Raw genomic sequence first — 26607 nt, forward strand, 5'->3', positions numbered from 1 at the left:
ACGTCACGTGGTTGCGCTAAAGGTCAATGGTGGCTGCCCGGCCGCGCCCAAGGGCTGAACTGAGTGATTGCAATATGCAACGCATAAAACTCTAGTGTAGGGGCATGAGCCACTATGATGGCTCATACCCCCAATGGTGGCTGCAACGGCGGTCGTCACCACCATCGATAAACTGGTCACAGGCGCGTCGATACGGACGACGAATACAGCCGAAGCAGAAGTGGCCGTGGCCCTCGCACTCGCACAACCGGGTGTGAGGACCGTGGTCATAGACTCCCAGAGCGCCTACGCAAGCTACCGCAAGGGGAACATCTCTCCCGCAGCACTAGCGATCCTCACCAAATGCAAATCACCGGGACGGGCCGTTGAGCTCGTGTGGGTCCCGGCTCACTCGCAAGTGGAAGGCAACGCACTCGCCGACCACTATGAACGAGAACTGTCAATCCAGGCCGAGGACGAGCCAGAGCTACCGCACCCCGTGACAAGCTACAAAGAAATCACGCAAATGTACAGAAGCGGCAGATGTAGGCTTCCCCGTCCGCATCCGCAACTCACTCGAATGCAGCAAACAATCGTGCGACGCACGCAAGCGGGGTCACTAGCGCATCCCGTGCTCTTGCACAAGATGTTTCCAACAGAGCATGACACTTCATGCCCTTTTTGCAGACGGTCAAAAGGCACTCTAGCACACATCCTTGCAGAGTGCACTAAGCTCAAGAACCCCCCCCCCCATCCCTACCCCCGACCCTCCCCAGCCCCAACCCCCCCGAGCGATGGAAGACCTTGTTGTCCAGCTCCGACCTACCGACCCAGCTCGCGCTGGCGGCTAGGGGCCAGGAACTGCTGGACACGTATGGGACCTGGGAAGAAGGTTCCACGCCATCTGGTGCCAGCACGCACCAACCGTCACTAAGGGCTCACTACAAAAGTTGTTTCTCTCTCTGCCCGGCCGCGCCCAAGGGCTGAACTGAGTGATTGCAATATGCAACGCATAAAAAACAAACAGTAATACGTTTTTAACACGTATGTGTTGTGGGGTACGTGGCAACCTTTTCTAGCGCACTGGCAGCCGCCCGTATTTCATCAACTAGAATACGTCAAAAGGCAAAAACTCCAAATTCAGCTTCAAATTCTGGTAAAGAACGATAACTGTACTATATTTCTACTCCGCTTGAAGAATGGTGGTAGCAGACGTGACATATCGAAATGTGAGTTCATTAATCGGAATATGTTTTGCGATAAGGAAGGGTGTCTTGAAAACGAAGCGCTGGAGGCTTGAAATGATGTTTGATTCATTTAACTTTTCTAGACAGCATCTGAAACATTTGCGTAGCGGAAAACAATTTTACTGAGCTACAGACATAAAGAACTAGATCCATGCTTTATAGACACATTCTCAAGAGGTTCTTTCCATGAGTCAGATCTTCATGAGGGCTAGTTGGTTCATATTTAGAACTGACGTCGAACCGCGGGAATAAAAGAAGGACACGAGTAAACAAATACCACAGACAAGCGCTGACTGCCAACTGGAAGTTTATTTAATATTCTCCAGCCATTTTACACCTTTGTTCGCATAGTCATGCGTACACCAGTCGCAAACAAATCTGCAAATCAGCAACATCATAATCTTTCATGCAAGAAAAGCTATTTCTTTTTCCGACAAGGCAAGCGAGGGAGCACTTACACATTTATCTCCTTCCTTTATGATGTATTAAGCCTCTATTATTTCCCTTTCCCTCTTACTTTTTCCTTTCCCTATAAATTTTGTTTTTTCGAAGATTGGAGTTCAGGGACATTTAATACAATGTCCCGCTAAATGACTCCCATAGCTATTCTTTAGGTTACTGCTGTGCGGACGAGCTCTTTCATTGAAACACTGTCCCGTTTGTTCTATATAAGTTATTCTGAAGCTCAGCGGTATCTGATAGATAACGTTGCGCCTGCAGTCACTGAAACGAGATTTATTATTTGTGCGGCACAGGGGCCTTTCCCGTGTTTTCGTACGATCGCATATCGCGGAGAGCTTGCACGGAATGACAAAGCTGAAAACGCTGAAAACCTATGCTGACGGATGTATAAAATGGTTGGAGAATTTCAAATAAACTTCCAATAGGCAGTCAGCGCTTGTCTGTTGTATTTGTTTCCTCGTCTCCTTGTTTGATTCCCGCTGTTCAACATCAGTTCTCTTTCCATGAGTGGTACAAAATTTATAATGCTTGCTTTCTTTTTCAGTGGAATAAAAATTTAGAAAGTTGGTAATGTTGGGGTCTCGGTGCTGGCGCCCGTTATTGCGAATGGGTCGCAAGCCCCAAGGGTAGCGTTGGCCTGGCGGCCTGGGGCACTGGAAGCATCCGAAGGTCCCGGCAAAGCAAGAGAAGACTGGTAACAGAACAACTTGTTTATTCTAACATAGCAAAAGAGCGGCCGGTCAGGTCGACCGAAGTGGAGAGACGGGAGAGCACGTAACTCAACAGTACAAATCGGAGCCTCTCTCCTGGCGTCCGGGGGCAGCTGCTCTTATACTCTCGGCGTCGCGGGCCAGAAGGAAGGTCACGGGATGAGCCCACGACACGGCGGAGCATGAGCCCACGACGGCGCGCACGGTCGAGCCGAGAGACCTGCTGAACCGAGTGTAGTGACGCATCGCCAACCCGCCGACGGACAAACCTGCTGGCTCCTCACTTGGGGAGCTCCGCTCCCCGGCTGCCGCGCTTTGACAAGCGTGGGCACACACACACACACACACGCACGCAGACACGTGGCACTGAAACACGCCTGGACACGCTTGGCGGGTAGGCGTTGCGGCGGCGTCGAACGGGCCAAAATGTCCGCCGCTTTGAACAAAGCCCCGGCGTCCGTTGCATCCGCGCCGGCATTACCGCGCGTTGTAGGCGAAACGTAACAGACCGCCCCGCCGGGGGAAGGAGATCCCGATGGTCAGGGGACTGCATCCGCTGTCCGGAGGGATGTCGCTCGATGATGCTCATAACCGAAGTCGGGCGTCCTTTGGCGTTTCTTGAGCGCAGCGCACAGAGAAGGCCTCGTTCTCACGTTCAGGTGCACACAGGACACTGCAAAGTGACTTCGGGAGAGTTGACATTTTTGTTCTCGTTTCCGGCAAGCGTTAGAACTACGCCGAAAGTCAACCGCTCAGTCAGCAAGCACGGCACAACCCTCACTAAGCCCTGCCAGGCTCTTTCCCCTTTTATACTGCTGCCTAGTTCCTTACAGTAGTTTAGCAGCACTCAGAACGCGTCCACAAATCGTAAAATTGCACTAGAAAGCACATCATCACTTTGAAACACTACACAAAAGCAATAAGTTAAAAAAAATCCTGCCTCAGGAAGAAAAACATCAGTAACAAGCAATTTTGAGGCTGATTCCCACGTTAGGGGCTTCGACTTAAGCCATCGGCGTTACCGTTGAGACTCCCCTTTTTGTAACGCACCTCAAAGGAATATTGTTGCAAAGCGAGGCTCCAGCGCAGGAGGCGGCCATTTTTGGGAGAGATGGTCTGCAGCCATTGGAGAGGGCAGTGATCCGTTTCAATGATAAACCTCGAGCCGGCTAGGTAACATGACAATTTCTGAACGGCCCACACGATACACGCACACTCTTTCTCGGTGGCGCTATACGCCTGCTCACGACTCGTCAGCTTACGACTCGCATACAGGACGGGGTGTTCTACTTCTCCATTTTCCCGTTGGCACAGTACAACGCCCATGCCTCGCTCACTAGCATCACACTGAACAACGAACCCTTTTGTGTAGTCGGGCGATCGTAGCACAGGCTGGCTTGTTAGGGCGCTAAAAGCTCTTTCCTTTGTCTCATCCCAGACGACTGTTTGCGGCTCTGTCTTTCTTAGAGCATCCGTCAAGGGAGCCGCGATATCAGAGTACCTGGGGATGTACCTCTGATAGTAGCCGGCGACACCTAAGAACGACCGAATATCGGTCTTCGTGCGCGGTTGCGGGAAGTCTCGCACAGCGGCCACCTTTATTTCAGAGGGGCGGCGACGACCCCGACCAATCACGTGTCCGAGGTAGACAACCTCGGCCTGTGCTAACTGGCACTTGGGAGCCTTGACTGTCAAGCCCGCATCGCGCAGGCGGGTTAGCACTGCCCGCAAGTGCGCCATATGCTCAGGCCAGGATGCGGAGAATATCGCTACGTCGTCTAGATACGGTAAAGCGAATTCTTGCTGTCCCCGCAACACTTTATCCATGAGGCTTGAAAAGCAGTATGGCGCGTCCTTCAAACCAAAACTCAAAACTTTAGGACGGAATGTCCCCATTGGTGAAATGAACGCCGCATACCTACTAGCCTCTTCTGTAAGTGGAACCTGCCAATAACCCCTGACAAGATCTAGGGTGGAAATAAACTGAGCGCTACTCACTCTCTCAAGGCGCTCCTCGATGTTAGGGATCGGACAAATTTGATCCTTAGTGATGGAATTAAGCCTGCGGTAGTCGACGCAAGGACGAGGTTCCTTGCCCGGTACCTCAACTAAAATCAAAGGGGAGGTATAATCACTCTCACCTGCTTCAATAACACCGAGCTGTAGCATTTTCTTTACCTCAGCCTCCATAATATCGCTCTGGCGGGGTGACACCCAGTACGCCTTAGATCGTACTGGCTCTGGGGAGGTAAGTTCTATGTCATGAGTAAGGACAGAAGTCCTACCAGGCCTCTCAGAGAACAGACCTTGAAACTCTTGTAAGAGCTGGTGTAGTTCGGTTTTCTGCTCAGGCGACAGCGATGCTTTACTTATTAAGTCACTAATGACTTGATCGGTGTCTTTCCTGTTCGTCACTGAGCCTAGTCCCGGAAGCTCGACCGGAAGCTCTTCGGGAACGTTTACCATCATGCACACCACTGCTTCCCGTTGCTTATAGGGTTTGAGCAGATTACAGTGGTAAACTTGCTGTGGTTTCCGCTTTCCTGGCAGACTCACCACGTAGTTAACGTCCGACAGTTTTTGAACAATCCGTGCTGGGCCCTCCCACTGCACGTCGAGTTTGTTCTTTAGCGATGTGCGCAATATCATGACCTCATCGCCCACCTCAAAACGACGGGCCCTGGCTGTCCGATCATAATAAACCTTGGCCCTCTGCTGGGCCTTTGCCATTGCTTCACCTGACATCTCCTGTGCCCTTCTTAAGCGTTCGAGGAGCTTAAGCACGTACTCTACCACGACTGGGTCGTCGCCCCTGCCTTCCCATGATTCTCGAAGCATGCGAAGCGGAGATCGCAGCGAGCGACCGTACACCAGCTCAGCTGGCGAAAACCCCGTAGCCGCATGCGGCGCGGTCCTTAATGCAAAGATCACTCCAGGCAGACACAGCTCCCAGTCAGTTTGATGTTCAAAACACAATGCTCTCAACACGCGCTTCATAACGGAGTGGAGCTTCTCAACGGAATTCGACTGGGGGTGGTGCACTGAGCTGTGTAACAGCCCTACCCCGCACCTTTCGAGAAAGGCTGTCGTCAAAGCGCTAGTAAACACTGTACCCTGATCTGACTGGATTTCTGCAGGAAAACCAACTCGCGCAAATATGGACAGTAGTGCATTGACTATCTCAACTGAGCTGAGTTCTTTAAGCGGCACTGCTTCAGGGAACTTTGTCGCTGGGCAGATCACAGTCAAAATGTGTCGGTACCCCGTGGCTGTTACCGGCAGAGGTCCCACTGTATCAATAACGAGCCGTCTAAAAGGCTCCGTAATGATAGGTACCAACTTCAACGGCGCCCTCGATTTGTCCCCTGGCTTGCCCACCCGCTGACAGGTGTCGCATGTCTTCACAAAGTGGTCTGCGTCCCGAAAACACCCTGGCCAATAGTACTCTTGCAAGAGACGGTCCTTAGTTCTCTTAACTCCTAGGTGTCCGGACCACGAACCCCCATGCGACAAGCGCAACAGATCCTGACGATAGCATTGAGGCACGATCAGCTGATCGAACTCCACTCCCCTGCGGTCTAGATACTTCCGGTACAGGACCCCACCTCTTTCCACAAAGCGAGCATTTTTCTTGGCGATACCTTCCTTGATAATGCAGCGTATGTTTTCTAGGCTGCCATCCTTCTTTTGCTCGGCTATCAAAGCCGACCGGCTGACTTTTAGCAACCTGTTTAGTCCGTCTGACGTAGGCGCGATGAGCAAATCTGGAGACAGCTCTTCTAACTTTCCCGTGTCGGGATTTTCCTCTCCAGTATCTGGTGCCTTTAACGCTACAGGCTCAATTTTATTCAGTTCGGGCGTGCTCTGAATACCAGCTTGCTGCGCCTCTGACCCTTTCTCATCGTTCAACAACGTCGGCCCCGCAACTACCGCCTTTGCAGCGAGCTCCCGAACCTTCGATCTGGTTAAGGCCTGAACGCTAGCCTCACCAAACAAAAGCCCCTTCTCGCGCAGGAGGTGATCGGACCTGTTCGAAAATAGGTACGGGTACTGGGGGGGCAGCATAGATGACACTGCGGCCTCCGTCTCAAGTGCTCCGAAAGGTCCTTCAATAAGCACTTTTGCTACCGGCAGACACACGCTATGAGCTTCCACTGCTTGCTTCATCCATGCGCACTCGCCCGTGAACATATCGGGTTCTACGTAAGAGGGGTGAACTACATCCATTGTAGCTGCGGAATCGCGAAGCACTCGGCACTCTTTCCCGTTCACGAGGAGGTCTCGCATGTAAGGCTCGAGAAGCTTCATGTTCTCGTCAGTGCTGCATAAAGACAAAAACACGACTTTTGTTTTTGTTTCTGGACACTGCGCCGAAAAGTGACCCGGCTTCTGGCACGTATAACAAACGCGCGCTTGCCTCGTCTCGAACCGCTTTCTGCGTTCGGCTTCGGTTGCCGCCGTCTCCGTACGTTCGGTCGGACTGCTTTCACTCGCATCCGCACTACGTGTATCCCCCTTTGCTCTCATGGGTGTGAACTTCGGCCTCTCAAACTTGGAGCCAAATTCACCCTTTTGACCGTCCTTAGCTCCGCGAGCCCGACGCGTCACAAACTCCTCGGCTAGCTCAGCGGCTCGAGCCACCGTACTAACGTCTGGCCTATCCAAGACCCAGTACCGCACGTTCTCAGGTAACCGACTATAAAACTGTTCTAGCCCGAAACACTGCAGAACTTTCTCGTGGTCACCAAACGCTTTCTCTTCTTTGACCCACTCCTGCATGTTTGACATAAGCCTGTACGCAAACTCTGTATATGACTCACTTTTGCCTTTCTCATTTTCCCGAAACTTCCGACGGAACGCCTCCGCTGACAGCCGGTACTTTTTTAGCAGACTCGATTTCACTTTGTCGAAATCCTCTGCCTCCTCTCTCTCCAAGCGAGCGACTACGTCGGCCGCCTCGCCGGGTAACAAAGTGAGCAAGCGCTGTGGCCACGTTTCCCGAGAGAACCCCTGCTTCTCGCACGTTCGCTCAAAGTTAACCAGGAACAAACCAATGTCCTCTCCAAGCTTAAACGGCCGCATCAGGTCAGTCATTTTGAACAATACTCGTTCTCCTGCACCGTGTGCCTGACTTCCATTACGAGCGCGTTCCATCTCTAACTCGAGACGCTTCATTTCCAAAGCGTGTTGACGGTCGCGCTCTTCTTTTTCTTTCTCTTTTTGTTCTTTAAGTTCGCGCTCCTGTCTTTTTGCCCGCTCCTCAATGGTCTCAAGGCAATCCGACAGCTCGTCATCCTCAGCTTCTAACTCAAGAATAGCCCTTAGCAGTTCTGGTTTTCTGAGTTTGTCTGAGACATCCAGACCCAACTCTCTTGCAAGCTCCAGCAATATCGGTTTGCGCAACGACTTCAAATCCATGGCTGCTCTGAATGCTGCTTTCTCTACTGTCTACTATTGTCTTGCCGCAAACTAACCCGGCAGCAACGACAACCACAATTACCAGCTCTGTTTCTGACACTAACAAAAGCCTGGCAAAACTCAGAAGAAGAAAGTCCCGCACTCACCAAACCTCGCAGCCAAGAATTCCGCGCAGTCGTTCCGCTGCAGGCAACCAGTCATCACACAGGGCTCGTTGCACTGCTCCCGGATGGTCGTTGTGCTGCTCAGCATACAGTCAACCGCATCTCTTCGCTGCTGGCCTCCGTTGTCGCGATCTCACCGCTGGCAACCAGTTGTTGGGGTCTCGGTGCTGGCGCCCGTTATTGCGAATGGGTCGCAAGCCCCAAGGGTAGCGTTGGCCTGGCGGCCTGGGGCACTGGAAGCATCCGAAGGTCCCGGCAAAGCAAGAGAAGACTGGTAACAGAACAACTTGTTTATTCTAACATAGCAAAAGAGCGGCCGGTCAGGTCGACCGAAGTGGAGAGACGGGAGAGCACGTAACTCAACAGTACAAATCGGAGCCTCTCTCCTGGCGTCCGGGGGCAGCTGCTCTTATACTCTCGGCGTCGCGGGCCAGAAGGAAGGTCACGGGATGAGCCCACGAGACGGCGGAGCATGAGCCCACGACGGCGCGCACGGTCGAGCCGAGAGACCTGCTGAACCGAGTGTAGTGACGCATCGCCAACCCGCCGACGGACAAACCTGCTGGCTCCTCACTTGGGGAGCTCCGCTCCCCGGCTGCCGCGCTTTGACAAGCGTGGGCACACACACACACACACACGCACGCAGACACGTGGCACTGAAACACGCCTGGACACGCTTGGCGGGTAGGCGTTGCGGCGGCGTCGAACGGGCCAAAATGTCCGCAGCTTTGAACAAAGCCCCGGCGTCCGTTGCATCCGCGCCGGCATTACCGCGCGTTGTAGGCGAAACGTAACAGTAACGATTGGTACAGCAACAGTACTATTTACAACAGGAACGAACAAAAAACATATAAGCAAATGTCCAGTAAAGATAAGCTTAATAAACAAATTATAGTAGCTCGCCAAAGCGTCCTACAATCCGCGCCTGCAATGCACAACGTGTAATACAAGATCACTTCGGACACTAACAATAGCAGTCTGACGGCGCAATATCCCGCACAGCGGCGCTTGAGTCATTTATTTATTTTGGTTTGTTAACGTGGCGCCCACCAACGCCGCTACGCGCGGACGCTAAAGGTCAGCACGTGAAGTTCGTCAACTAGCCTGTATATCGGAGTTCACTACGGATATCCGGCACATCAAAGGCAACGAAAACGAGGCAGCTGACGCCCTCTCCCGCATCACCTCCCTCGGAACCTCTACATCAACTGTGGACTGGAAACGTCTAGCTCGGGCGCAGATGGAAGACCCTGAGCTGCAAGCGCTGCGTTACCGTCCCCGTTCCCACCACTATTACTCGTTCTTCACCCGTTTGTGCCTGGCCCGCTATGGTGTGAAATTTCAGCGGCTGCACCTCGCCCCTTTATTCCGGCTGCTTTCCGTCGTGCGGTGCTCTAATCCCTTCACGACATCTGCCATCCCAGCATCCTACCACGAAGCGCCTCGTTACACAGCGCTACGTCTGGTCAAACATTAACAACTATGTTCGCCAGTGGTCGTTCGTGCCTCGCGTGCCAGACCGCTAAAGCTACCCGCCACACGAAGACTCCGACGCCATCTTACTTGTCACCTGGCTGTCGCGTTTTGATTTGGCTGGACCACTTCCTCCCTCTCACGACTGCCGGTAAATTCTAACAATGACTGACCGCTTCAACCGTTGGCCGAAAGCCGTGCGCATTGCGGACATCACTGCGGAAACGGTCGCCAAAGCCTTCGTTTCAGCATGGGTTTCCCACTTCTGCTGCTCCAGCATCGTGACCACTGATCGCGGCGAAACAATTTGACTGTACCCTCTTCACCTCCCTCAACCGCCTGCTTGGCGCTAAACACTGCCGTACCACTGCACATCATCCCTGTGCAACGGCATGGTTGAGCGGCTGCACCGCCAGCTCAAGGCTGCCCTCACTGCGTTCCTGGACCGGGAGGACAGAGTCAACCACCTTCCTATGGTGCTTCTCGGCCTACGCGCTGTCCTTCGTCGCGACCTTGACTGTTCTCCGGCCGAACTCGTCTATAGTGCCCCGCTGCGGCTTCCTGGAGACTTCTTTGTTCCTTCGGAACCCTCGCCCCAGCCGCTTCCGAACCTTCAATGCCTACAGGACTGCATTCAGCAACTGCGCCCCGTCCCGCCTCGATCTTCGGACCACAGCATCGTTGTGTGGCCGAACCTTGCGTCTTCGACCCACGTTTTTCTCAGACGAGACGCCGTAATGACACCTCTCACACCCTCCTATGATGGGGCGTACCATGTCCTCCACAAGGCGCCGGAGTCCGCGACTATCCTATTGAATGGTCGCGAAGAGGTAGTCTCAATAGACTACCTCAAAAATAGGCCTACCTCGTGACGCTCCTCAAGGAGCTCCCCGCGGATGTCGTAGCCGTGTCCGCTGATGTGCACGTACCCCAGACAGCACCATCTCCGCTTCGTCGGCGAGTACGTTTCGCCGTTCCGTCTGTGCGGGGGGCCTTGCAGCGCCCGCCGACGCCGCTACGCACGGACGCTAAGTGTCGGCGCTCTCGGTAGGCAATTCGAAAAGATTACGAAAATAAAGTTGGGTGGTGCTGGTCCCGGCGCAAACAAGGCACGCGCTAGTCCGTTCTAAGAGCCTGCTACGCTGGTCATCTGGTCATGGCGCTCCCCTGCAACCTCTCTGTTCGCGACAATAATATTGACAACAAGCACAGTACGTCGTCGGCATCTGGACAACTACAAGTTCGTAAATGAATGAAGGATTATAATTGGTGAAGTGATACATCTCAGCTATGGAGCGATTTGCAGAAAAAAATACAAGGGAGTCAGTTGCAACTAAGATTAAATAACGCAGTGAACAAATCAGTAAATAGCAATTATATCATATACATCACGTTCTCATAGTCTGACATGTGGGCTGTATCAACCGCCTGCTTTAGTGCTCACAGACACTACACAGTCACTGCAAACGAAACAGTCAATAGAAAAAACAAGAGCTTTAGCATAGTTTTGCAATACCACAGACAAAAATAGGATACCTCATCAAAACTAAATACGTGCATCGACACAAAATCACACTGCACGAACAACGTTACAAGCATTGTGGCGCACTACAAGCTGCAGTAATTCCTGTAATAAACCTAGCTGGTAGTGGACACGTTAGTTTTGTTCAGTCATATCAGTCATATCATATCAGTTCAGTCAGGGAGTCAGTGAATCAGTCAGTCAATGAATTAAACAATCAATTATTTAATATTTCAATCAAATTCTTGTTATGAATGCAACAGTAGTTGCATAGGTGAATAGGCCGAAGCGGGTCCCTAGGTTCACCTGGCTCGTAAGTGTTACTGTTGCTGTAGGGTTCTCGTTTTCCCCCGCCCAAAGTGCAGGTGCCTGACATTAATCTTTAGGACACAGCGTGTGCAGCGTGAATCGGTTCTTGAGAAGCGCTCACTGAAAACAGGGCTTATTCGCAGGGTGGTAGTCCTGCTGACTGTTTTTGAGGCATGCAAGAGTTCTCAAGGCTCGCTTCTCTGACAACTTCAGTGGCTTCTGACACGGTTGTGAGATGTTGTTCTTATTACCTGCGACAAAATGCCGGAACCTTTGCTACTGAAGTGCTATTTATCCCGAAGATAAAGCTAAAAAAAGACCTCGGGGAACGTGTGAAAACCAGAAAAGCGGGACTTTGCTCAAAACATGCCACGAACAGAAGCGCCACCCCGCCCACATGGCATTGAGCTTTAGCGGCGAAAAAAAAAAGGCTTGTTTTGCCGCAGTTCTCGGCTCGTATTCGCAAAACGTTCTTACACTAGTTAAATTGGAAAAGATAAAATCCAGCCTAGTAGTGGGAGAGCATGATATTTCCGAAGACAGATGACCAGCAGAAAAAAAAAGTTCTTACGAAGAAGCTTTGCGCATTCGGCCTCTGGAAACTGTGTTTTCATCTTATTCAACTTCCGCCTTGATGAAGTGTTATGTTATTTTAATTTCTTTCTTTCTTTCTTTCTTCTCTTTTTTATGTGATGCGTTATTTAGAAAACAGAGCGTGACCCTGAAAAATCTTAGGCTGAGTATACTTTATGCATCAGTTTTCTCGTAGAAGGCTACGTTCGTCAACTTATCGGCACGTTCGTCTCAAATGGCCGTGCTGTAGACTGCGGCCATGTGACTAGCCCTAAGAGTGGGGGGTTTTGCGTAACGTATGTTAAGCAAATTGAATTTATAGCTACACGTGCTGCTTCGTGGACTGTGACGACAACGACTGCGAGGGCTAAGCGCTCAGTTGTCACCGTGACTCCGCACAGAGAGCTTGCGGTCACTGTGCCCCGGGAACAACAGTTTTCGATCTATCTAGCGAGGTTTTTGAGACATCAGTCGTCAGGAGTATTACCAGTAGCGGAGAAGAATTACGCCGTTTTCAGGAGTTTATTTGTCTGGGGACAAATATTACAGTGACAGTTTATCTCAGATTCGATTGAATTCTTATCATTGTAGAGTGGCCCATACTGGCGATAGGTGGGGTGTGGGTCTGTGGGAGCTGGGGACGAAGGTAAAAAAGGATGGAAAATTCAATGAGGTGTAAGGAGACATAGGGCATTTGGACGCTGAATTCACAACTCTTTTGGTCCGCAAGTGCGGCCGGCCGTGAGCCAGCTGCTACGGATGCTAAAGATGCTAAACCTGATAACGTAAAGATTTCATGCCACCTCCTCCTACGAACAATTGTAGTGTGAGAAATTTTCGACAATAAGGACCCTGTGGCCAAATCCATAAAACATTTCGTTCGTAAGAACTTTGATTCGTGGGCTGCTTTCACTATTAATAGGTTCGATGTCAATAGTGGACCGTTTTTGTTGTTATAAACTTAACTAGCGCATGAACGTTTTGGGAATACGTGCCGTGGTTTTTAAAGCGACAATACTCTGGCACTTTTTCATGACACGCAGAAGAATACGTACATCCGAGAACGTTTTGAAATCACAGTGAAAGCCTAGAATGACTGTCAGGCACTTTGATATATGCAGCAATGACTTTTCAGTAACATGGATATGTTTTTAGAAGATTTATCACAAAGAAAAATAGCTTCAACGTTTCATGTTCTTTCTCCCACAGAACTTATCGAAAGTGCTCCGTCATTGTCCCCTCCCTGGTGTTGCTGTCAGTTATCCGGTTTTGTTTTGGGACGCTAGGCTTAGACGAAAGCACGCCTAGCATTTCAGGTAAATTTCCGGGTAGCTTGTAGGGGAAGGAGTTCACTGTGGTAGACATTCTAGACTTAATAAAGCCGATCTCATTTTTACCAAAGTCTTATCGCCTCAGCAGGTTTAACATAGTGGTTACGGAGTGTAATATGGCGACGTTGGCCGTATTAGGCCGATCTAGGCCCCTAAGCACGCAGAATTCCAATCATACGCGATGCCTGTTGAGCCGATCTTCACTAACCCCAAGTCGTCACCACATTTGTTATGCACTACAGTGCAGCAAGTCACCACCGCCATATTATTGGGCAGGGAGTAGGGATGCTGCTGGGTTCCCTGCTGGCGCCTATGCCACAAAAAATCAATAGCTGGGAATGGCTTCAGTCGGAACAAGTCATGATAACTAACTGCGTGGAGTGGCGTCGTCCAGCCTTCCGTTTTCTGCCGACATATCTAGCATTGTCGCTGTCAGCCCTATTCAGGAATAACGACATATAAATTCGGCCTTTATATTACGTCTGTTACCCCGGATATGCAAGAATTGGTCTAATTGAAGGTACGCCCAAACTTCTGACCACCTGATTTCTTTTTATGATTGATAACTCTCGGTGAGGGCTTCGAGTGTTAGTTCAGGTTCACTTTCGAATCTACGGTAATTCCTGTTTGTTAAGATGCCGTCAAAATGTTAAACTACAACGCGCGACGTAACGGTAAATGTGCACATAACTTTCAGTGTGTCGTCACCACCCGCGCTTCGATTTACTATCGTTTTCTTGCCTATTTAGGTTTATAACGTAAATTTGTCTGTATTTGTCGCCTCCATGGCTGAAGAGTAGGCAGACAGTTGTGCGCATTTTGGTTTCGTCTTTGCCCATTCTATTGACCCTTTTTGCGGTAATCCCGTGGGCGCTGCCATGTTTGATCACGTGGTGACGCATCCATTGCTTGCCTCAACTGCATCCGTTACCTCCGCGTTTACAATCAGGTGCGTATGACGCCGGTGTGGCTTAACAAAGCTCTGTTTCGGGAAATAGCGTAGACAGTGGCTAGATTGATGACACGAAACGTTGGCCACAGCTTCAGAGAAGATGGGAACGCGTTTTGGAAGCTGATTAATCTACGTCCAAACGGGGCGAGCAGTGTGGATATGGTGCTTGTTTTAAAAATGAGGCTAAATATGTATTCCAAGCAATTCAAACTTTCCGCTCATGAACTGAATCAGGATTAGTGTGTTTTGCTCTTTGTTCTTTATTTGGAAAATATTTTAAAGCAGCGGCTTGTCCCATTTCTGACTCAGCAAATTTCCTTGGTGCGGTCACTACCTGATTCTTTATGCCTAATCGCTCGCGGGTGTGCTTAGTTCAGATAGATTTATTCTTGCTGTGCGCAAAACTTGTAACGTAGCCATTTTGTACATTGTAATATCTTGTAGCAAAGAGCTATTACCACTAGTAACTCACTCACTCTTGTGGACCGTCAGGAAACATGCAGCTTCGACCATTCGTGCGGCGCTATCGGTGTAGTCCGTCGTTTATTGCGCGTTTATGGTGCACATATATTCAAGTGTGCGCCCATACACTTATTGACACGTTGGCGATAGAGTGGGCGTAAGGTTCCGTGCCAGTTGGGGTAGATGTGTGTAGATATTGACCGTATAATGCAAAACTATTCCATTGTTTTTATTCCAATCTCCTGACGTGAAATTCACGCAACCACCGACGCAAGTATCGGGCGGTAACACGCAGAGTTGTTTCAAAAGCCCAAGCAAACGCCCTCCTCGTTTATAGGAGGTCAGTTTTGTTTGCTTTCCAAACCAATAAAGTTATGTACACTGAGCGGTTTTTCTTGCATGATTTGCTGACGAGAGGCGAGGAACACGCTCAAGTGGACAGGGATTCGATGGGGCCGAGCCAGCACAGTGAAAATAGATAACAGGATGAAGAGCGTGCTGTCGGCGTTTGCGATTGATCCGCTTCCCCTTAGCTTGCGGTGGCTGGTCGAAAATCGCGGCTGCGTGCAACGGAACGTTAAAAATGCCCCAGAACGGATCCTCAGCAAAGAAAAATTGGCAAAGTGATTTCGCATACGTGCAGAAAAGGCTCGATAACGTTTAGTGCCACGGGAAAATGTTTATTACTCGCAAATAATATTGCTCCGCAGCCGCTCCCAGTAGCTATAGTGCCAGAGCAACCGGTAGAGATTTGCGCGCGCCGGCGCGCGCAAATCTCGGACGCCGTGGCTTGTCTATTAATGGTACACACGCTGGAAAAGGGGTTTCTGTTTGAGTTTCCCCGCAACACAATGATGTTTTATGGTATATTGAAATAACAATCCGACGCTATCATGCCTGTAGGTTGTGTGTAGGTCGTACTTTACGAGTTTTCTGACGTATTTTACTTTGAGAAATTAATTTAGTTCCGTAACTTCTTTACGCTACACGGAGGCTCTGCGTGTTTGGATATGCGTGGTTAGGTTTGCATTATTCGAAACGATCCCGTCGGGACGATGGTCGCCGCTGGGCGCGGGACGCCGGCGCCGGATTTTCTGCGACGAGGGCTCCTTAGCGCCATTTCGCTATCGCGGAAAAGTGGACTGCCCGTTTTGTGCACCTAAGACTTGGAGGTGGTGTCCAGCGAGATGAGGATAATCAGGAAAACACGGTGCCTCTGAGTTATAAGTCTTTGCTTGCGAAATAATTTCAGTTAACGGGAGCTACACGTTTATCTGAAAAATGGGCTGCATCTGTCTGCATCCACAGGGTATCCCATGTAACCCTAGGAAAAAATATGCAAGTGACACGCAGGGAGACAGAAGGAAGGTAGTGTTTTTTGCCGTTGTTTGTAGATATTCAGACCATTCGTTGCATTCCGCGTAATTGGATAATTATTTGCGTTCTTCCGAGCGGGAATGCAGCAAGTGAATACACGCAAATCGCCTCGAACGGCAGTCGCGCGGCAATTTTTCGTGTATTTGCGGGCTTCTTTCACGCTCGGAAAAACACTTATGTAGCGCGGACTGAGCAAAATAAAGCTATATCGGGGAGTTTCTCATGTGACTCTACAATTTTCTCATTCAGACATTTCACCTAATTCAAATATTTCACAAGTTGATTAATTAAGACCAATTATGCAATTAGGCGGACTGCAAAATGTACTCCGAGTATCTCCAAGCTGCGGAAAACAACATTACCTTCGTTCAGTCCAGCTGCGTGGCATTTGCATATTTTTAAGGTTCGGTCAAAGTTACGTAGGACCTCCTGTATATATCCTCATCAATGTGCCGCCATTACAAACAGACGCCCCTATTGTAACGACACTTTAATCCTGAAAAAAATCTTGCGATGCCCTCGAATGCGAATCCCATACTGCGCAGTCAAACCACTGACTTTCCTTTTGCACTCATCGATCGCCTAGCGAGAGCGCTGTGTGATGTATCCTTCTGGAGCGATGCGATGAGTCTTTCGGTTCAGTAAACTTCGCAGGCTGGTCAATTTAGCGCAGACACAGTTACTTCGTCATAACGGCGCACCTCCAGAAAATAACGGTCGCAGTGCGTAGCTTCTATCAGTTGGAGACGCATCTCCGCAGGCGCACGACAGAGTGCTTGTTTCATCAAAGCCGATGAAAATGGCTTTTGCCGCACGGATCCGTTAGGCCGCGTCTGTGTAGCGGCAACGAACGGTTGAACGTGCGGAGAGAAGGAAAGACCAGTGACAGGGCGGGTCTGGTGGTCTGGTACGTGCGTTTCACGGACTGAACAAGCTGGGATATATAGGAATGAACCGCTTCCCTAATGAGTATAGACAACTTTCGCCAGCTGCAAGTGATTGTGGAGATAGCGGGGTGGCGTGCTGAGTATGTTGAAATAGAGGCGTCTTGGGAGACGCGCATTCGGAGATTTCGAAGTTGCAGAAGGCTTCAAGTCATTGACTCCGCGGTGCTTTACTAGGGTAGAAACGCAGCGCAACCTTACGGTATCGCCCGCAGGCCATACCGTCGACGAAACTCGCAATGACCGCTACGAAGCAAAATTTCGGTATTCTTCGATCCTTCGGTATTCCTTATCCACTTGTGCATTTTCCAGCGTTTTATCTACGCACTCGATTTCCGCGCTCCGGAAGACTGTGCACCGCTGAAGCACTGCAGACAAAAAAGCCGCTGCTGGCAAAATTACGGTTCACATTCGAGCGATTTCGCTGAGATCTCGGTGAAGAAACAAAAAAGCGAATTCCGGCAAAAGCCAACTCAGGATGGCTGTCGAAGTTGATGCGTTTAGCAATCGAGGCATGAAGCGACGCACCGTACTGACCCGGCCGTAACGCGTCAAGTGCGAGCCGTGTATCGCAGCCGAGGCTCCTCTCATCGAGCCTCGCTTTGGACACGCGGCACCACGTGTATTGTCCCTCCTGTTGCACGGTCTCCGAAATTGCACCGGTGACGCGTCGGTGCGTGACAACACCGAGAATAATTCCTCGCTGCCGGCGAGCGTGATACACAGGTCATATCTAGGCCATCATTATGTTATGTGCCGTCTATGCTTGCACGCTTCTCGCACATAGTATTATATACATAGTATTTCACGCTTGGCGCGACGCTGAAGCGCCGGGCTGCTGCGCTTGAGGAACATGCGTGACACTCCTTCGAATCCGCCGAGCACGGGATAAATAATGAAAGGTTTTTTTTTATTGTATCAAAAATCACATAATGAGGCTATAAAGATAGACAGATTGATGATGTACACAGTGGTTGAAGTAGGCTAAAAATCAGATTTGTACGCTACTATTTGCATGAACCTAATTACTTGCAATCATTCATATTCGTTGCTAATATGGTAACTTAACCATTACTTTTTCGTTAACCTAACGGTCACTGTAATTCAATTACATTTTCCAGTACCCAATCACCTGAAACCACTTGCTTTATTGTTGAGACCAACCCGAGTTTTGCGCACGTCATTCGGAGAAGCTTTTAGGCGCCATCTATAAGCGGCGAGAATAGCTACTGAATTCATCGCGGAGCGCAGTCTATGATTTCTCTTATATCGACGAGTTCCTCATCATTAAACGTACACTCTGTTTACACGTCTCACACTCACTTACAGTTGTAACACAAACAGTATTTGTCAGGCCTGAATGGCAAACTGTTATAGCTTTAATTACATTACAGGCTTATCCACCTATTCAAGGAACGCGAAGTTCTGCTAGCGCCCCTTGCCACTCTTCGGTTTAAGTCTGAGTGGCTAACGAGCCGAGGGGGCCGGAGAGAGTTCCACCCGATAGGTTCGCCGTCGAATTGAACAGTAATTGCTATGACCCCTATGCAATGGTCACTTCTGAGGTCTTTGCGAGCAAATCATCTAGGAACAATATTTTTCCTTTCTTTTTTTCAGTTTTCCCTACCAGGAGCGTCTTCTGCGAACTCCAACGACAATGAAATACTGCCGTTCTTAAAGGACCCAGATGCAGGAACCGGGGCATCGAGCGACCATGATCTCGAGCGCAATGTGTTCATACGCTACAACATCGCTGTTTCTTCCAGCGCGCACAACGAACGAATCTTTAGTGTTGCTGCTGATGTTTTCACAAGAAAATCAGGGAAGATCAGCGATCACGAGTTTGAAAAAACAGTTGCTAGTAAAGTTAAACAGCGTGTGAAGGCTGCTACGACGCACTAAAAGAGCCAGTCCACCTCGTTTTAGATATTTACTGTATTCGTGCAATAATAATAAATGTTGCAATTGTTGTAAAAGTAATCGATCATTTCTTTGTGATTGTTAAGGTACTTTTTTAGGGCAGTATTTGGTAAATAGCATCACTAACATTTCTTGTTCAAGTAATTGTAACTGTAATCGGTTACTTTATTCCCATAACGTGCACAAGTCGGTTAAAGATGCTAAAATAAAGAAAAGTCACGCGGTCGACAGAAGTTGGCTGCTAGAGTGCCTGTGTGATAAGTAGTTTCTTGAGTCAGCTAATATCCATCGGCGAAAACTACACAGCAAGTGACTGCGCGCACGACGGAGACAGAAAAAAACAACATGAAGCAAGGTGCGAGACGCAGCTGCAAGAAATATGCGTAAATTCAAAAATGTGTAGTCTCAAGGCGCGACATACCTGTTCGGATGTGTTGAGTCGAAACTTCCTACATTAAACACTGACCATCTATACAAACAAACGTGATTCCAACCCATCCTGGAGCTTTTCACTTAGTGGTCTTACGCGAAGTGTACCATGTGTAGTTACCGCTGGCCTTCAGTTGAGACTTGAGTCGGCTAAGATCATCGGCGCCGCAGAGCTTGTCTGTGAGGGGCGCCACTATTATACGTTGCTTGAGAGCACAGCGTTGTGAAGTATGGTTGAGTAGAGCCGATGTTCCGCTAGCCTGCGCTCAATCTAGCCCACTTGATTTTTTTCTGGCGCGTTTGATTCCCGGCGATGGCGGCAGCACTTAAATGAGTACGAAATGCAAAAAAAAAAGAAAAAAAAAGAAACGCTTGTGTACTCAGTTTTAGGGGCACGTTAAAGAACTTCAGATGGTCAAACTTAATCCACTATGGCTTGCTTATATATTCAGTCAGTGGTTTCGGCATGTAAAACTGCACAATTTATTATAACTTTACGATGCCTCTCATGAGTCCACTGCGCAGTTTCTGGACTTGAGAATCCCCTAATAATATTCACCTTGTATTTTCTTCCCGCTGAGGCTCTTTCGCCTGTCTCTCGCGGCGTCTATAAACAGGGATGCGCAATCGTCCTTTGGCGTGTGCTGACATCTTCTGATAATCGGAACTCAGTTAAGCCGAATTCCGTGGTTGGCATACGTTTTCAAGCGCCTGGTCCTGTTTCTCTATAGGAACGATGCGTAAAAGATTAGGTGCCCCTAAGCACTTTAGTCGGCCATATTTAGCAGACTGATGCGCCTTCGATTACCAACAGAGGACAGTCGCAGTTTCGCCCTAAAGGCGAAGCAGCCATTTCAATAGCGAATGAGTAGAAAGCCATATGAAGTAAGGATATTAGTTTTATCGACCGTATAAACATGTAAACATCGCTTACTAACGAAATTAACAAGCATGGTGTCTGCTGCGCGCAGGCAAACATGCGTGCATCACACTCGATTACCGCTGACACTCGCTGTCAACAGGCTGGCGTGAGGAGGCGCGGTAGCACCAGTGAGTGAAGTGACCTTCCTGTTGTCTGTCGGTTCAACGCAAACTGAGCTGCGAGAACCCAGCACACGCAAAGCTACGAGCCGTCGGCACATGCACCTAGATTGTGCGCCCCAAGCACATCGCTTTCAACATAAAGCCCTCGCAATCGAACGCGGCCACGCCACACGCAGCTGCTGCCAAAGTACAATGCCTCAACCTCTCCTTTCCTCCCTTGCGCGCGCGAGAGATCGAGCCGCGATCGTCGGCTCTCCCTCTCACGTTTAACCCTCGCGCATGCAGCATACGCACGGCGGGCGGCGACGGCGTTGTCGTTATTGAACTTTACACGGAACATCATGGCGATAGCGACGCCAACGGCAAAAATGCACCTCGAGTGTCCATATACTTGCCATTGTAATAAAAGGAAGATAAAGCTTCTCTGTTTCGAATTTCACACCATGACCACAGCGTGGCTATACGAAAATATTACGCCGTGGATTTGAAGGTATTCCTTGGCATACGAACTGTTTTCTTGCAAGAAAGAAACAAAGGTCGGTAGCTCTCCACTTGTCCATTTTGTCTTCCCGCGCCATTGTGTTCTCCGTTTACCTTCTGCTTTGCTTTACGTTTAGTGCAGCGTTTTGGTTGTTTATTGATCAACAATTTACCACCGATGAGGAGATGCTATCAATACATATGGCGTCACAGAACGACGGTGCGGGAGCTTTTAAAGGGCTGTCGCCATCGATAATTTCTTGTCGCAGACATTTATAGCACAGCTCTTTGGCTCGCTTTCCTGCGTTGAGCGTGGCCGTCCTCATCATCATCATAAAAGGTTTATTGTAGGACTGAGGAATTTGGGCCACGCAGGCTCCCGGGCCCCCGCACGGCTCCACTGCACTCAAGCGTTTATGTTGCTTCGGTCCATAACGCTGGCCGCCCGATCAGTAACCATGGTCTGCACGACCGGGCCTCCAGACCGCAGCAGGGTCTCCCAGTCCTCCCAGGTCTTCAGGTGCTCGAGGCCCCGCGGGGGAGGATCCGCCGGGCAATGAGAAAGGAGGTGGAGAGCAGAAGCGCGAGGTTCGGAACAGAGATTACGGGCTGATGTGAGGAAAAGTGGGTGATAGTGACAAAGAGTCGGCGTAACCGAGCGAACGAGCACAGCAAAGGATGAAAGCGCGAACGTGGAGGGCAGCGGGGGATGAAAGACGGCGATAGCGAAGAGAGCGCGAGGAGGAAAGCGTAGGAGGAGGGTATGGCGAAAGCGTGAGAAGAAAAAAAAAACGTCGTGTCGCGCCGACGTTTTTTCCCTGCCGCGACGACCGCTACCAGATGGCACCATAGTAGTGCGCCGTCGTCTGTTCACCGATGGCATGCGGAGAGCGCGTCCACCGATAACCTATATGGAAACAAAGTATTGCATGTGTGGAGGCCTGTATGCGGCAGCTGCTGTTAATCGCGCTCACGCGTCACCCACGCGCATCCTCTTACGATCTCCCGATTAGTGAGGCAATCGTGCCACATTTCGCCCCGTTTGAAATGTGCCGCAGTAGATAGACGGTCCGCGCGAGCCACGCTACTCACGGTGTTCTCTTCCGAATATAAGCCATGTACCTATATAATAATAATAATAATAATAATAATAATAATAATAGTAATAATAATAATAATAATAATAATAATAATAGTAATAAAATTAATAATACGAATTATTGGCCCTCATTTTGCATTGGGGAAAATCGTTATCGTCGGTGATTTTTTTTTTTTGGGGGGGGGGGGGGCGGTTACAAGCCAGCGCTCACGGAATGGCTGACGTTTTGGCTGACGTTCACTCAGAAAGCCTTACCTGATGCTCTTTAGCGGCACCTTACCAATTTCGTTGTTTTATGTTGCTTGTTCATATCATCGCTCACAGTTCAATCACAAGCGGCGAGCTCATTTCCGGCCCACGCTCACAATTACTTTTTCCGGATCTTCGTTTCAATTTGGACAACGTCGCTTCATTGCAACGTTTCTTTCTTAAGCTTCGTTCGCACTTCTCATGAATGCAATCTCTTTCGGGTTTTCGTCGAGAAGAAACAAACAAGAAGCAGGTGACTATAAGAATAACCCACGAAAATAACTAAGGGGAGCTTTGGCAATAGTCGTTACGCGAGCTACAAATATGGCCAAAACGTCATCCTTCTGGCTTGAAACCAGGCTTTGCGACTTGGCGAATTGCAAATTTCCAACAAGATATTGCTCTATAAATGCAACAACTCGCAATTATTATAGACGTGCTCAGACACTAATGGCGTTGCCGAGTTTAGAAAACCACGAATCTTTGGAAGTTTAGATCGATAAAGTCTAATGAGCAACGTCACAGGAACGTTTCAAGGAACAAGTGGGAAAGCTAGACAAGTCAATATCATATATTCATGGTTTCCATGGTAAATGAACGATCGTAGTTCCCTCTCGTAATGCTTATACAAATCTCTATGGACAAAGGCACAGACCTCATCACTACAGCTGAATCACGATAATTTGGCGTCTTTTCTACCGCAACGATTGTCCAAAATACGAGGAACTGCGAGCTGAAGTATGTGCTTAAAGAGCATGGGCACCTGGTATTTTCGAAGACGGCCGAAAATAAACCGGCGCAAAGATGCAATTTACATTCAGTATACCAAACCAAGCAAACTAGGCGTATCGTGGTATCCTGCAAGAGCAAATGAAACCGTATATCTGAAAGCGCGCGTTCGCAGTGATTATCCGGGCGTATCAAATATCGATATCATGAAGCGCTTCGAGCCTTATTTGCCAAATCTTTATCCGGATTGCCTGAGCGCCCAGTTTTCTGTGCTCCTTACGGCGAATTAGCGAGACGACTCGTGCTTTGTGTGTGAGCGCTTAACAACCGTCAACCTCCATCATAACGCGCTGGAGGGCGGAAAGCTTGGCGCTTGCGCGGGTCCACCTAACGATCTGGTCGGCTCTACTTTCTCACGCGCCCTTGCAGTCGCGGAACAAATGAGTCCTCACCTCGTAACTTACACCCCCGGTCAGGGTTCTTCCAGCCGCCCGCCTCAATGTGGCCCTCGGATGTAAAACCAAACATTCACGCAGCGCATATCGGTGCGCGGTGTTGCGGAGGAACAATGCGGGACTGCGCTGTTGTTATGCAGCTAGGTCTTCTCCGATACGCGCCCTGTCAACGTCTCTCAAAGTAGACTTTGCAGCTTCTCCCTGGAAGCGATTCGGTTGCTAGCCAAACGGCGCTCCGATAAAAAGGCAACGCCTCCGCAAATGCAGAAAGCGACAAGCGAACAGCGAAGAAGAGAAAGAAAAAGCAAACGCGCACTTCAATTGAACAGAAGGAATGCATAATGGAGACAGCCAGGATTAAGTTCCACGACGACATTACAACATCGGTGCGTTGAAATGTCGATGTGCATCCGCCTGGTTTAGTGTACATTTGCATGTCTGATAGCTCGTGTGGTGCGTAAACATTGCATGAAGGTAAAAATGTGACCTGCGCAATGTATAAACGTTGACATTGCATAAAGGTACGCGTTGCACATGATGAAAGCAAGCACAATCTAACGCATCGCATTTGGATTTAAAGTATTCAATTAACCGCTTCACTGAAGTTTCGCGAACACATTTACTCCACCATGTGAGTCGCATTAGAACAATGTCTCGTTTTCGCTCAGGGCCGAACGATTACAGAGAGTTGATCAATTTGGCAACAATTACGAAAAAAACACAGGAAAATTGACAGTGTTAGGAAACTATATTCACGAAAATCCTTTACGATAGAGTTGATGGTAATGGAAAATTTCAGCCAATCTTGTTGCTGGACGTAGTATTCGCGAAGGCGGCCAACCAATGCCAAAGAGCACATACGAACAAAGAAAACTTCGTGTGATATGGTTCCAGAGGATCATATACAAGATCAATACGACGTTCTTTTTTTTTTATTAGCTTTCCGTTTAGCTCATTCTTTTTATCTTCTTTCCACGTCCTACATGGTATGGCTTTCTTGTCATTTCTCCCCGTAATATGCTTCAGTGCCTTAGTGTCTCCTAAAATGAACTGCATGACGCAAGGCGCTTGTTTCCGACGACCGGCGAGTGCTTTTGCAGGTACGCTACCCCTCGATTCTCTGTATACCTTTCGTGCATGAGGAAAAGATGAGGGCCCTTCGCGACAGATGTGCCAGTTCCATGTCGTCTCCCACGTATGCCGTTACGCAAGCAGGCCCGCATGTTTCTACGGCGCGACACGGAGCTTCTCCCACGAGCGTCAACAAAAAGACGTGTTCCAGGCGGTGTAGGTTGTTTGCTTAGTGCTCGCGGAACAACAGCTACGCACGCATCTTGCGACAATGGCGGCATAAAAGACAGACTCCCCAGTACGGTCTTCGGCATGGAGCACGTCGTTTATTCATGTCCCAGTAACGTTTCACTTCGTACTGCATGAAACTGGTCGAACATAGAATGTCGCTGGAGCCAATGTGTCGACAAGGTGACTCCGTCTTGTCGTCGTGAAAGCAAATGCGTTCCGTTACAAGTCAACAACGACAGCATAGGGGAAACTAAATGCGCTTGGTAGTTGAAATACAGAAATGATAAATTAATGAAAACGAAAGTGGATGAAAAACAACTGGCCGCAGGTGGGGCGCGAACCCACGCCTTCGCACTACCCGTGCGATGCTCTTATCAATTTAGCTACCGCGGCGCCGTTTTCCCATCCGCCTTTCCGGGTATTTGTGTTTGGCTACTAGAACTAAACCTGGGAGTGTTAGCTAGCGCCACACCTCACGGCCTTGGCAGATGATGTGGAACATGCTTTTTTGTGGCAGGCGTCACGTGTACATAATATTTTTGGATGAAGTCAACTGGTTAATAAACCCACACATGCTACCTAAAGGCATCAGTGCTGTCGGATTCGAAACCTCGCTAGCGGTGAAAGAGAAGAAAGTAAACCGAGGAACTGATTTTTATTAGTCATATCATAAGAAGCAAACAAACGACACCAAGGATAGCATAGGGGAAATTACACGTACTCTTTAATTGATTTAAAGAAATTATAAATTTATGAAAATGAAAGGGCATTAAAAACAACTGGCCGCAGGTGGGGCACGAATCCACGTCTTCACATTTTGTCCGCCTATCCGACTTTCTGCCATTAAAGTTCTTTCTATTAAATCCACGCGAGTAATTATATGAAGTGTGTTGTAGGAAAGAGTGAAAAATTGACAGTCACTTCAGCGTACACCACAGAGAGTGGAGGCGAAAGCCTGCGCGCTCAGAAGACATTTATTGAATTACTTGACATCCTCATTCGAATGCGTTGTTACTTTTTATTACTTATTTTCTACCACCAAAGGTGGTGGGTTAGAAGGCCTTAATTCAAGCTACCTTAATTATTGGGCCTTGATAAACTTCTCCCCAAGTAAAACCAATGGCGGTGGGTTACTTACTCTATCTTAATTAACTTTGGCCTTTTTTTTAACATGATGCGCGGCATCGGAGCGAGCTGTGAGAGGAGACGACAACGAGCGCGAGAGCAGTGGCGAGAGCGATTTCCTGCGCGAGGCGAGCTCACGTGACCCTGTACTGCACGCGGCGTTAGCCTCAAGTGGCGTACGAGCCACGTGAGGCTCTCGCCTCAAGATACTGAGCCGAACATGAAAACTGACTGCAGTACTTCACAGCGCACTTCCTACGAGAAGAGGACAGGGGGGTTCCCGTGTTCTGATAACCTGAGCACGAGTTTTTTAAGGAGACTGCAAGTAGCATGTGAAGAGCGACTTTTATTGCTCACTTATCGGCTTACTTCTGGTCTCGTTGGAGTAGACTGACTTAAGCTGGTCACATGGTAATGACCCGATCCACAGCTCTTCGCTTCTTTGTTTAGTGTGGAGTTTAACGCTGAGAACCAGCCTGATGTTTAACTAAATCACTTGAACGTATCCGCTTGTCGTACGACATACGTCTTTCAACGAATAACGGAATATCGCCTTGCAACTACTGTATGCATAGCACCTCTAGAGAAGTCCACAAACATGCAAGTCAGGTGGACTGACATAGCCAGTCACCGGTGCGCGAGGCTAGACCTCCAGCTGTTGGCGCTGACTGTGTTGCTGCCGCTTGCATGGATGCTCAGAGCTACGAATTAAATCTCCACTGTACACCCAACATATACTATGGCACCTTCGGCTAAAAGCTACCGGGCAGCCCGGTCAACGCGAGCAGTCACGTTTACGCCTGCGCTAAACCGTATATTCCGCATAGTGCCATGTATTTACAGAGACATGCT

The sequence above is a fragment of the Dermacentor andersoni genome, chromosome 7, assembly GCF_023375885.2.
Source record: "Dermacentor andersoni chromosome 7, qqDerAnde1_hic_scaffold, whole genome shotgun sequence".
Taxonomy (NCBI): Eukaryota; Metazoa; Arthropoda; class Arachnida; order Ixodida; family Ixodidae; genus Dermacentor; species Dermacentor andersoni.